Raw genomic sequence first — 12191 nt, forward strand, 5'->3', positions numbered from 1 at the left:
ATTCATCTCTGTTGATGAACATTTAGGTTGTTTCCATGTCCTAGCTATTGTAAATAGTGCTGCAATAAACATTGTGGAACATGACTCTTTCTGAATTATGGTTTTCTCTGGGTAAATTCCCAGTGGTGGGATTGCTGGGTCGTATGGTAGTTCTATTTTTAGGTATTTAAGGAACCTCCATACTGTTCTCCATAGTGGCTGTATCAATTTACATTCCCACAAACAGTGCAAGAGGGTTCCCTTTTATCCACGCCCTCTCCAGCATTTATTGTTTGTAGATTTTTTTGATGATGGCCATTCTGACCGGTGTGAGGTGATACCTCAATGTACTTTTGATTTGCATTTCTCTAATGATTAGTGATGTTGAACATCCTTTCATGTGTTTGTTGGCTATCTGTATATCTTATTTGGAGAAATGTCTATGTAGGTCTTCTGCCCATTTTAGGATTGGGTTTTTTGTTTTTCTGATATTGAGCTGCATGAGCTGCTTATATATTTTGGAGATTAATCCTTTGTCAGTTGCTTCATTTGCAAATATTTTCTCCCATTCTGAGGGTTGTCTTTTCATCTTGTTTATGGTTTTCTTTGCTGTGCAAAAGCTTTGAAGTTTCATTAGGTGCCATTTGTTTATTTTTGTTTTTATTTCCATTACTCTAAGAGGTGGGTCAAAAAGAATCTTGCTGTGATTTATGTCATAGAGGGTTCTGCCTATGTTTTCCTCTAAGAGTTTTATAGTGTTTGGTCTTGCATTTAGGTCTTTAATCCATTTTGAGTTTATTTTTGGTATGATGTTAGGGAGTGTTCTTATTTCATTCTTTCACATGTAGCTGTCCAGTTTTCCCAGCACCACTTATTGAAGATGCTGTCTTTTCTCCATTGTATATTCTTGCCTCCTTTATCCAAGATAAGGTGACCATATGTGCATGAGTTTATCTCTGGGCTTTCTATCCTGTTCCATTGATCTATATTTCTGTTCTTGTGCCAGTACCTTACTGTCTTGATTACTGTAGCTTTGTAGTATAGTCTGAAATCAGGGAGCGTGATTCCTCCAGGTCAGTTTTTCTTTCTCAAGATTGCTTTGGCTATTCAGGGTTTTTTGTGTTTCCATACACATTGTGCAATTTTTTGATCTAGTTCTGTGAAAAATGCCATTGGTAATTTGATAGGGATTGCATTGAATCTGTAGATTGCTTTGGGTAGTATAGTCATTTTCACAATGCTGGTTCTTCCAGTCCAAGAACATGGTATATCTCTCCATCTGTTTGTATTATCTTTAATTTCTTTCATCAGTGTCTTATAGTTTTCTGCATACAGGTCTTTTGTCTCCTTAGGTAGGTTTATTCCTAGGTATTTTATACTTTTTGTTGCAATGGTAAATGGTAGTGTTTTCTTAATTTCACTTTCAGATTTTTCATCATTAGTGTATAGGAATGCAAGAGATTTCTGTGCATTAATTTTGTATCCTGCTACTTTACTAAATTCATTGATTAGCTCTAGTAGTTTTCTGGTGACATCTTTAGGATTATATATACTATATATAGTATCATGTCATCTGCAAAGAGTGACAGTTTTACTTCTTCTTTTCCAATTTGGATTCCTTTTATTTCTTTTTAGTCTCTGATTGCTGTGGGTAAAACTTCCAAAACTATGCTGAATAATAGTGGTGAGAGTGGGCAACCTTGACTTGTTCCCGATCTTAGTGGAAATGGTTTCAATTTTTCACCATCAATAATGATGTTGGCTGTGGTTTTGTCATATATGGCCTTTATTATGTTGAGGTAAGTTCTCTCTATGCCTATTTTCTAGAGAGTTTTTATTGTAAATCGGTGTTGAATTTTGTTGAAAGCTTTTTATGCATCTATTGAGATGATCATGTTTTTTATCCTTCACTTTGTTAATACGGTGTATCACATTGATTGATTTGCATATATTGAAGAATCCCACATTCCTGGTATAAACCCCACTTGATAATGGTGTATGATCCTTTTAATGCGCTGTTGGATACTGTTTGCTAGTATTTTGTTGAGGATTATTGCATCTGTGTTTATCCGTGATATTGGCCTGTAGTTTTCTTTTTTGGGACATCTTTGTCTGTTTTTGGTGTCAGGATGATGGTGGCCTTGTAGAATGAGTTGGGAGTGTTCCTCCCTCTGTTACACCTTGGAAGAGTTTGAGAATAATAGGTGTTAGCTGTTCTCTAAATGTTTGATAGAATTTGCCTGTGAATCCATCTGGTCCTGGGCTTTTGTTTGTTGGAAGATGTTTAATCACAGTTTCAATTTCAGTGCTTGTGATTGGTCTGTTTATATTTTCTATTTCTTCCTGGTTCAGTCTCAGAAGGTTGTACTTTTCTAAGAATTTGTCCATTTCTTCCAGGTTGTCCATTTTATTGGCAGATAGTTGCTTGTAGTAACCTCTATGATCCTTTGTATTTCTGCAGTGACAGTTGTTACTTCTCCTTTTTCATTTCTAATTCTGTTGATTTGAGTCTTCCCCCTTTTTTCTTGATGTGTCTAGTTAATGGTTTATCAATTTTGTTTATCTTCTCAAATAACCAGCTTTTAGTTTTATTGAGCTCTGCTATCATTTCCTTCATTTCTTTTCATTTATTTCTGATCTGATCTTTATGATTTCTTTCCTTCTGTTAACTTTGTTTGTTTTTAATAAATTTATTTATTTATTTACTTATTTATTTTTGGTTGTGTTCGTTCTTCATTGCTGCATGCACGTTTTTTCTAGTTGCAGTGAGTGGGGGCTACTCTTCGTTGTGGTGTGTGGGCTTCTCATTGCAGTGGCTTCTCTTGTTGCGGAGCATGGGCTCTAGGCACGTGGGCTTCTGTAGTTGTGGTGCACAGGCTTAGTTGCTCCACAGCATGTGGGATCTTCCTGGACCAGGGCTCGAACCCGTGTCTCCTGTATTGGCAGGCAGATTCTTAACCGCTGTACCACCAGGGAAGTCCCAACTTTAGGACTTTTTTGTTCTTCTTTCTCTAATTGGTTTAGGTGTAAGATTAGGTTGTTTATTTGAGATTTTTCTTGTTTCTTGAGGTAGTGTTGTATTGTTATAAACTTCCCTCTTAGAACTGCTTTTGCTGCAGATGACCCATTGGTTTTGGGTCATCGTGTTTTCATTGTCATTTGTTTCTAGGTATTCTTTGATATCCTCTTTGATTTATTCAGTGATCTCTTGGTTATTTAGTAGCATATTTTTTAGCCTCCATGTGTTTGTATTTTTTACATTTTTTCCCCTATAATTGATATCTAGTCTCATAGCCTTGTGGTTTGAAAAGATACTTGACATGATTTTACTTTTCTTAAATTAACCAAGGTGTGATTTGTGACACAAGATGTGATCTATCCTGGAGAATGTTCCATGAGCACTTGAGAAGAAAGTGTATTCTGTTGTTTTTGGATGGAATGTCCTATAAATATCAATTAAGTCCATCTTGTTTAATGTATCATTTAAAGCTTCTGTCTCCTTATTTATTTTCATTTTGGATGATCTGTCCATTGGTGAAAGTGGGGTGTTAAAGTCCCCTACTATATTGTGTTATTGTCGATTTCCCCTTTTATGGCTGTTAGCATTTTTCTTATGTATTGAGGTGCTCCTATGTTGGGTACGTAAATATTTGTAATTGTTATATCTTCTTCTTGGATTGATCCCTTGATCATTATGTAGTGTCCTTCTTTGTCTCTTGTAATAGTCTTTATTTTAAAGTCTATTTTGTCTGATATGAAAATTGATACTCCAGCTTTCTTTTTATTTCCATTTGCATGGCATATCTTTTTCCATCCCCTCACTTTCAGTCTGTATGTGTCCCTATGTCTGAAGTGGGTCTTTTGTACACAGCATGCATATGAGTCTTTTTTTTTTGTATCCATTCAACCAGTCTATGTCTTTTGGTTGGAGCATATAACCCATTTACATTTAAGGTAATTATTGATATGTATGTTCCTATTACCATTTTCTTAATTTTGGGGGTTTGTTATTGTAGGTCTTTTCCTTCTCTGGTGTTTCCTGCCTAAAGAACTTCCTTTAGCATTTGTTGTAAAGCTGGTTTGGTGGTGCTGAATTCTCTTAACTCTTGCATGTCTGTAAAGGTTTTAATATCTCCATGGAATCTGAATGAGATTCTTCTTGGGTAGAGTAATCTTGTTTGTAGATTTTTCCCTTTCATCACTTTAAATATGTCCTGCCACTGCTTTCTGGTTTGCAGGGTTTCTGCTGACAGATTAGCTGTTAACCTTATGGGGATTCCCTTGTATGTTATTTGTTGCTTTTCCCTTGCTGCTTTTAATATTTCTTCTTTGTAATTAATTTTTGATAGTTTGATTAATATGTGTCTTGGCATGTTTCTCCTTGGATTTATCCTGTATGGGACTCTCTGCACTTTCTGGACTTGATTGACTATTTCTTTTCCCATATTAGGGAAGTTTTCAACTATAATTTCTTTAAATATTTTCTCAGTCCCTTTCTTTTTCTCTTCTTCTTCTGAGACCCTTATAATTTGATTGTTGGTGCATTTAATGTTGTCCCAGAGGTCTCTGAGACTGTCCTCAATTCTTTTCATTCTTTTTTCTTTTTTCTGCTCTGTGGTAGTTATTTCCACTATTTTATCTTCCAGGTCACTTATCCGTTCTTCTGCCTCAGTTATTCTGCTACTGATTCTTTCTAGAGAATTTTTAATTTCATTTATTGTGTTGTTCATCATTGTTTGTTTGCTCTTTATTCTTCTAGGTCCTTGTTAAACGTTTCTTGTATTTTCCCCATTCTATTTCCAAGATGTTGGATCATCTTTACTATCATTACACTGAATTCTTTCTCAGGTAGACTGCCTATTTCCTCTTCATTTGTTTGGTGTGGTGGATTTTTACCTTGCTCCTTAATCTGCTGCTTATTTCTCTGTCTTCTCACTTTGCTTAACTTACTGTGTTTGGGGTCTCCTTTTCACAGGCTGCAGGTTCGTAATTCCTATTGTTTTTGTTGTCTTCCCCCAGTGGGTAAGGTTGGTTCGGTTGGTTGTGTAGGCTTCCTGGTGGAGGGGACTGGTACCTGTGTTCTGGTGGATGAGGCTGGATCTTGTCTTTCTGGTGAGCAGGACTGCGTCCAGTGGTGTGTTTTGGGTTGTCTGTGAACTTAGTATGATTTTAGGCAGCCTGTCTGCTAATGGGTGGGGTTGTGTTCCTGTCTTGCTAGTTGTTTGACATGGGGAGTCTAGCACTGTAGCTTGCTGGTCGTTGAGTGGAGCTGGGTCTTAGCGTTGAGACGGAGATCTCTGGGAGAGCTCTCACTGATTGATATTATGTGGGTCCAGGAGTTCTCTGGTGGTCCAGTGTCCTGAACTCATCTCTCCCACTTCAGAGGCTCAGGCCTGACACCTGGCCAGAGCACCAAGACCCTATCAGCCACACGGTTGTTGTTGGCAGGAGCCAGTTCCTCAGAAGCTGGCAGACTGAGGAGGTCAGTTCCTCACTTGTTGTTGGCCAGAAGTCTCAATCAGTTCTTTGCCATTTGAGTCTTTCCATAATGTATCTTACACATGGCAGGTAGCTTCCACATGTATATGTCTGCAGATCCTCTCCCTGGTAGGCTGCTGTCACACCAGTGTTCCCTGTCACTCATGGAACGTCCAGAAGCTGCGGAGGCACACTCAGGGAGCTAGGCGCATGCAGCAGGAGGACGAAGCAATGCTATGAACATAGGTGTGCATGTATGTTTTGAATTATAGTTTTGTCTGGATATACGCACAGGAGTGGGATTGATGGATCACATTAGGAGAGTCCTCTTTTCTCCACACCCTCTACACCATTTGTTATTTGTAGTATTTGTTCCGTCTTTTACATGTATACATATATAATAAGTAGAGCAGTTATGATGTCTTGAATATTTGAAAACACTTCAGCTGTGAAACATCACCTTTAGCATTACCATTCTCTGATGGACCTTCAACCATCACCCTGGTTGTCACTCTTCCTCTTTTCACATTGTTTAATCTCACATTAGAAATGGGCCCTCTCACTGCATTCCTCCAAATGCCACTAACACAACACTGTTGTATGAAGTTGACTTTTACTGGAGGTTAGAAAGTCAGTGGGGGTGGATCTACAATGTAGCACAGGATGGGAGGTACTTGACATTGGGTACAGAACATTCTGTTCTTAGAAATTTCTCTGCCGTCACCAGCTGTGGGGCTTTTTCACTGGGCTCTGGCCTCCTGCCCTGTTGTAATTCCTAATGCAATACAATACCCCTTCCCCAAGACTTCTACTGGGTGCCTCTTCTCATTCTAGAACCCTGAATACCCTTCCCCCAGTGCCTTTGCTTCTCTCACCTCCTTTAGACTCTAAACTCCCAAATGCTTATGACTTTATTATGTAGAGCACACAGTAGATGCTTTGTTTCACCCTCTCCTCTCCCTGGCCTTTCCCAGGGCTCTTAGATGTTCTCAGATAAAAAAGTTATATTTTTAAATTTACATATTTATGTTTTAAATTGATATTTATATTTTTCATATATTTATATTCTGACTTTTACAACAAAGTCATTAGATTAAGCCCCTTTATTAACCTTTAATAGATTAATAGATTTTAACAGATTTAAAAATCTATTTATCTACCTATCATTGTTCTCTCTCTCTCTCTCTCTCTCTCTCTCTCTCTCTCTCTCTCTCTCTCTCGATATAGATATATATAGATATATATAAAGTTTTGTCTGAGAAAAAATTATATATGTACCACACCTTCTTTATCCATTCATCTGTTGATGGAAGTTTAGGTTGCTTCCATATCTTGACTATTATAAATAATGCTGCTATGAACATTGAGGGGCATTTATCTTTTCAAATTTTAGTGTTTTTGTTTTTTTCAGACATATATGCAGGAGTGGATTGCTGGGTCACATGGTAGTTTTATTTTTAGTTTTTTGAGAAACCTCCATACTGTTTTCCACAGTGGCTGCCCCAATTTACATTCCAACCAAGAGTGTACAAGGGTTCCATTTTCTCCACATCCTTGCCAACATTTGTTATTTGTGTTCTTTTTGATAATAACCATTCTGATAGGTGTGAGGTGATATCTCACTGTGGTTTCCATTTACCTTTCCTTGATGATTAGTGATGTTGAGCATCTTTTCATATGCCTATTCGCCATCTACATGTCCTCTTAGAAAAAATGTTCAGTTCTTCTGACCATTTTTTTTTAACATCTTGATTGGAATATAATTCCTTTACAGTGGTGTGTTAGTTTCTGCTGTATAACAAAGTGAATCAGCTACACATATATCCCCATATCTCCTCCCTCTTGTATCTCCCTCCCACTCTCCCTATCCCACCCCTCTAGGATTCTGCCCCTTTTTAAAATTGAGTTATTTGGTTTTTTTTTTTTTGATATTGAGTCTTATGAGCTGTTTATATATGTTGGATATTAATCCCTTATTGGTCATATAATTTGCAAATATTTTCTCCCATTCAGTAGGCTTTCTTTTCATTTTGTTGATGGTTTCGTTTGCTGTGCAAAAGCTTTTAAGTTTAATTAGATCCTGTTTAGTTTTGCTTTTATTTTCTTTGCTTTAGTAGATGTATCCAAAAAAATATTGCTGCAATTTATGTCAGAGTGCTCTGTCTATGTTTTCCTCTAGGAGTTTTATAGTATCTTACATTTATGTCTTTAATCCATTTTGAATTTAATTTTGTATATGCTGTGACTGTTCTAATTTCATTGTTTTACACGTAGCTGTCCAGTTTTCCCAGCACCAGTTATTGAGGAGTCTGTCTTCTCTCCACTGTACACTCTTGCCTCCTTTGTCATAGATTAATTGGCCATAAGTGGGTGGCTTTTATTTCTGGGTTCTCTATCCTACAGATAGATATATAAATTTTTGTCTTAGAAAAAATTGTATCTATCTATCTAGATAAAGATATAATATAGATATATAGATATAGATGATATAGATATAGATATACCATCTACCCAAAGAACCAGAAGAAACTATGAAAGTACTGTGCACTTTCTGTTTCACTTGAGTCAGACCAATTGTTCCTGGATAAGACTTCATCACCAGTCTTGGTGAAAGAACATTTATTTCACCTCCTTTTATGCTCTGCTTCCCCCAATCTTCCTTACCCTGACCTCACAGACCTTGTTTAAAACGAGCTCTATTCCAACTCTTAAGAGTCATGATTTTGTGATTCTGCCTGAAGTGCCCTTCAAAACTTCTGTGAAGGGCCATTTTATTTTATTTTACTGTTCAGACCAGCCTCCCCACCTCCCTGGTCCCCTCTGGCAATGATGTACCCGCCTCTGGTGCCCTCGTTTATTCACGAGTCTCTCTGGGAGCTTCCTGCAAGCAGTAGATTACTTGCAATTCACCTTCCTCCATTTGCTCATGACAGTGGCTGAACACAGTAGGTGATTAATAAGTGTTTGTTGACTACACTGCTGAACTACTGCATGGCGACATCAACAGAGAGATGCCATCTCTCTCTTGCTCTCAACATCCCTCCATGGCTGCCCACTGGTGGGATCAAGCACTGTTCAGTATCACAGAAAATATTTTGCTCTGAAACTGAGTTGCTGTCAAGCAGTTTGATTTTCAAGAGGAGCAAGATCCTGGGGAGGCGCTACTTCCATATTTGTAAGACGCTCCCAGGTTTCCATCGGTGGCGATGAAAAGAGGGACATTTAATGCTTGTGCAGATTACATAGAATATTTGATCATAGCAACTATGTTCAGAGTCTCAGTTGCAAGCAAATGAATAGAAAGCAGTGAGCCCTCTAAATCAGTGTTTGGATGAATATATTTTTATCAAAAAAATTTAGGATATTCTGACTTCTCCATGGCAGATTTATTTTTTGATACCATAATGACCCACCATCATCTTATTCACTTTAATTTCAGTGTTATTTACCTTGAGGCAGAACCAATTGCTCCTTTACCTCTGCTTTTGTTGCAGTTTTGGAGTTTATTGTTAGTATCTTAAAGTAGTTCTGATCCATAAGAAAGAGAAATAATGACCTTTCAATATTAAAGGAAACTTCTTATCTACCTCTTTCTATCTTATTTTTCTCACTCTTGCCCAGAGTTTACTATCCTGGGTTTAGTGTTCATAATTTTCATGAGCATTTTATACTAATACCACCTATAATCTATAAAATTATATGTAGCTGGTTTTGTGGTTTTTTGAATACCACACAAATCATGTTATGGTAGTTATTCTTTTATAATTTGCTATTTTCACAATATTCTACTTTTAAGAGAGAGGTAGGTTGATACATATAATTCTAGGGAATTAATTTTATTGCTTTGTACTATTTCACGGATAAATACATCAGATATATTTATCTATTCTTAAGTTGATGGGCATTTAGACTACTTTCTTCTCGTTTTCCTCTAATGTAAAACATCAATACAATATTCATGTACGTGATTTCTTGGGCCGGGTGCAGGAGCTTCTCTCGGGTATACATCTAGGGATGAGACTGCTGGTCATTGAGTGTACCCACGGTCTCCTCTTCTGAGGTATTGCCAAACTGCTTTCCAAGGTGGCCTTACTCTCCCTTTAGCTGTGTGTGATGCTACCTGTTGCTCTGCATTCTGGCAGCATCTAATGTTGCCAATTTGGTGGGGAGGATATGACATTTCATTATGGGTTTCATTTGTGCTTTCCTGATTACTAGGAAGATTGCATATCTTTTGCTGTTTTGTTTTTGTCATTTGCCTTTCTCATTTTGTGAATTTTCTCCTTCCATAATTTGCTAATTATTCCATTTCATTTTTTAAAACTTTTTCTTAAATAATTATTCCACTTCTTAAAAGCTGATTTGTGGAGCCCTTAAAATATATTTTTGACTTCTGAATCCTTTTTTTTTTTCGATTTTATGTACTACAAATATTTTCTCCCCATCTATGAATGAGCATAGCATTTTCCCCATCTATGGATTAACGTAACAGTTACCTCATTGTGCAATATTTTGTGCTTGTCTCTTTCTCTCCTAAGGCTATGAATTCAAGTGAGAGCAAGAACAGACCTTTTCATTTTTATTTCCTTAGTTCCTGGCACATAGATGATACCTAGCCAAATTGCTTGAGTTGACTTGAGAGTGCCACTTAATTTAATGTAGATGCTATTGTAAATCTGAGGTTTTTACTTAAGGCTTTCAATTTAAAGTTGTTTCTGTCAATCTTTGTCATTTGATATATACATATATATTCATATACACACACATGTATATACATGCATACATACATACATACATATCACTTGAAAGAGGGACACTTTTGCAACCAAATCAGATTAGGCCCTTTTCATAGCCTTTAAAATAGGGCTTCCCTACATTTCCAGAGAAAGAGTTTCTCTTAGAACACTGCTAAGGTTGAGACAGGTTGATATATTCAGATGAGATTGCAATAACAGATGCATTTCTATTTCTGGTCCAGAGTTGTTGGGGAAGCGGGAGGAAGGAGGGCATAATTGTACAATGCTTTGTCGTCTTTGCAGCTCATCAATATCAGCAGCTGGCACAGGCAAGTGTTTGTCAATTAAGGTCTGTCGGCTGACCCTGACCTTGTCGTTACAATCACTGCTTTCTTGACATCTACTAGTTTGACATGTGGCACCAGGCTCTGTAGGCAGCCTGGACTTGAATGTACTGTGAGTTCTCTGGCATTACTACTGAAATTCCTTGTTATTGTCACCATGTCATACTTTTGACATCTATGATTACTATGTCCTGTCTTCGTGTTTCTTCTTTCAAATGGCAGTAGTTATGTTGTAGTTGATGTGACTGTTTACAATGTAAAGATGACAAGTGTTCAAGTTGCTGTGGATGCTCATCTTAGAATTGCTCCAGGAAAAGTTGATTTTACTGTAACTTTATATAACAAGAAGTAATTTAAGTAAATTTTGGGTTGGACTGAGCATCATGAGTTTAAAGAATTACTTTTTATTTAAGATGTAACTAAACTTTGAAATGTATTAAAAACACATTTCAAAATGCAATTTTAACTTCCTAACATATTCTTAGTTATGCATTGGGATAGCAAAATTCAGAAGCCATGGTTCTCACTCTTCCCCCTTGGTCCTTCCTTGAACTTCCCTCCTATTTCTCTTTCTCCCTCTCTCTCTCCATCCCTCCCTTCTCTCTTTCTTAGCCTGGCATTCGAACATTCCTACGCTCTTCAGGTGACACTTTGCACTCCACTTATGAAGTTTCATTACTGTATTTTTTTCCAATAGTGTCCTTTGAAACTGAAATTTATCCACAGTAGTAGCTGGAGATAACGTTGTTTATGGTGCTGTACATAATTACATTTTGTGTTGGGTATGTCAGGCCTATGACGATGAAATAATAAATGGGTACAGAATGTTCCTGCAGCTTTTATTTGCAAGGAATTGCTCATGCAGTCAGGGTCACATGCAAGATGCAAGTGAAATAGGACAGGGAGAAGAGGATTTATCTATTCCACCATGAATGCATTCCAGAGTGATTTGATTGTTTTTCTATACCTTCTAGCAGGTGGATATGTGTACAACTGCAATAGCTGGGGACATTTTTTAATTTCAGCTAATAAGGAGATAAAAGTGTTCTTTGCTTGCAAATTCAGGCATTTTTTTCCTTCTAGAATTCCTCAAATTGGGAAGATTAGTGCATTTTCATTGCCTTTTAAGCTTGTTCACCCAGGGTAGCACAGCTGTAACTCTTCCCAATATATCCTGGCTATTGTAAAGGCCTTTTTATCTCAGAGTCAAGGGAGCAGCTGAATACTAAGTTTTTGTTCCAGAAATTCAGCCGTTGTGAATTTCTGTAAACTTCTGTCTTTTCTTCAGTTATATTCTGTCTGAAAGTTGTATATGTTAAGACTTGAAGGTTCTTTGAGATGATGTCAAGTTACTCTAGAAATGTGTTCCGGTTTTGTAACAAGCACTTATATTTTGCAAGATCCAATAAGCATGGATAGGTCTGATTTCAAATCCACTGCACTTATCCTGTAGATGGCTTTTCACCAGGAATTGCATCCATGGGAGACTTTTCACCTTTAGTAAATCCCAGGCTCCAAATGGGAGTTCCTTAACTGAGGGACATGGCCAGGTTAACTGAGAGTACATCTCCATCCAACTCCTTTCTCTTTAGTCCAATCTTTTCATTTCCAGCCGGCCACTGTCACAAGTTGCGCCTCTGAGAGGCATCTCTCT

At 37.4% G+C, this 12191-nt stretch overlaps 1 protein-coding gene across 1 annotated transcript in view; it reads left to right on the top strand.

The window, feature by feature from the left end:
• Positions 1-12191, top strand: part of MLIP (muscular LMNA interacting protein) — a gene marked incomplete at both ends in the record, with an annotated part of 279786 nt that overhangs the window by 70247 nt on the left and 197348 nt on the right. The window lies entirely within an intron of this gene.

This window comes from Stenella coeruleoalba (assembly GCF_951394435.1).
Source record: "Stenella coeruleoalba genome assembly, chromosome: 10".
NCBI lineage: Eukaryota > Metazoa > Chordata > Mammalia > Artiodactyla > Delphinidae > Stenella > Stenella coeruleoalba.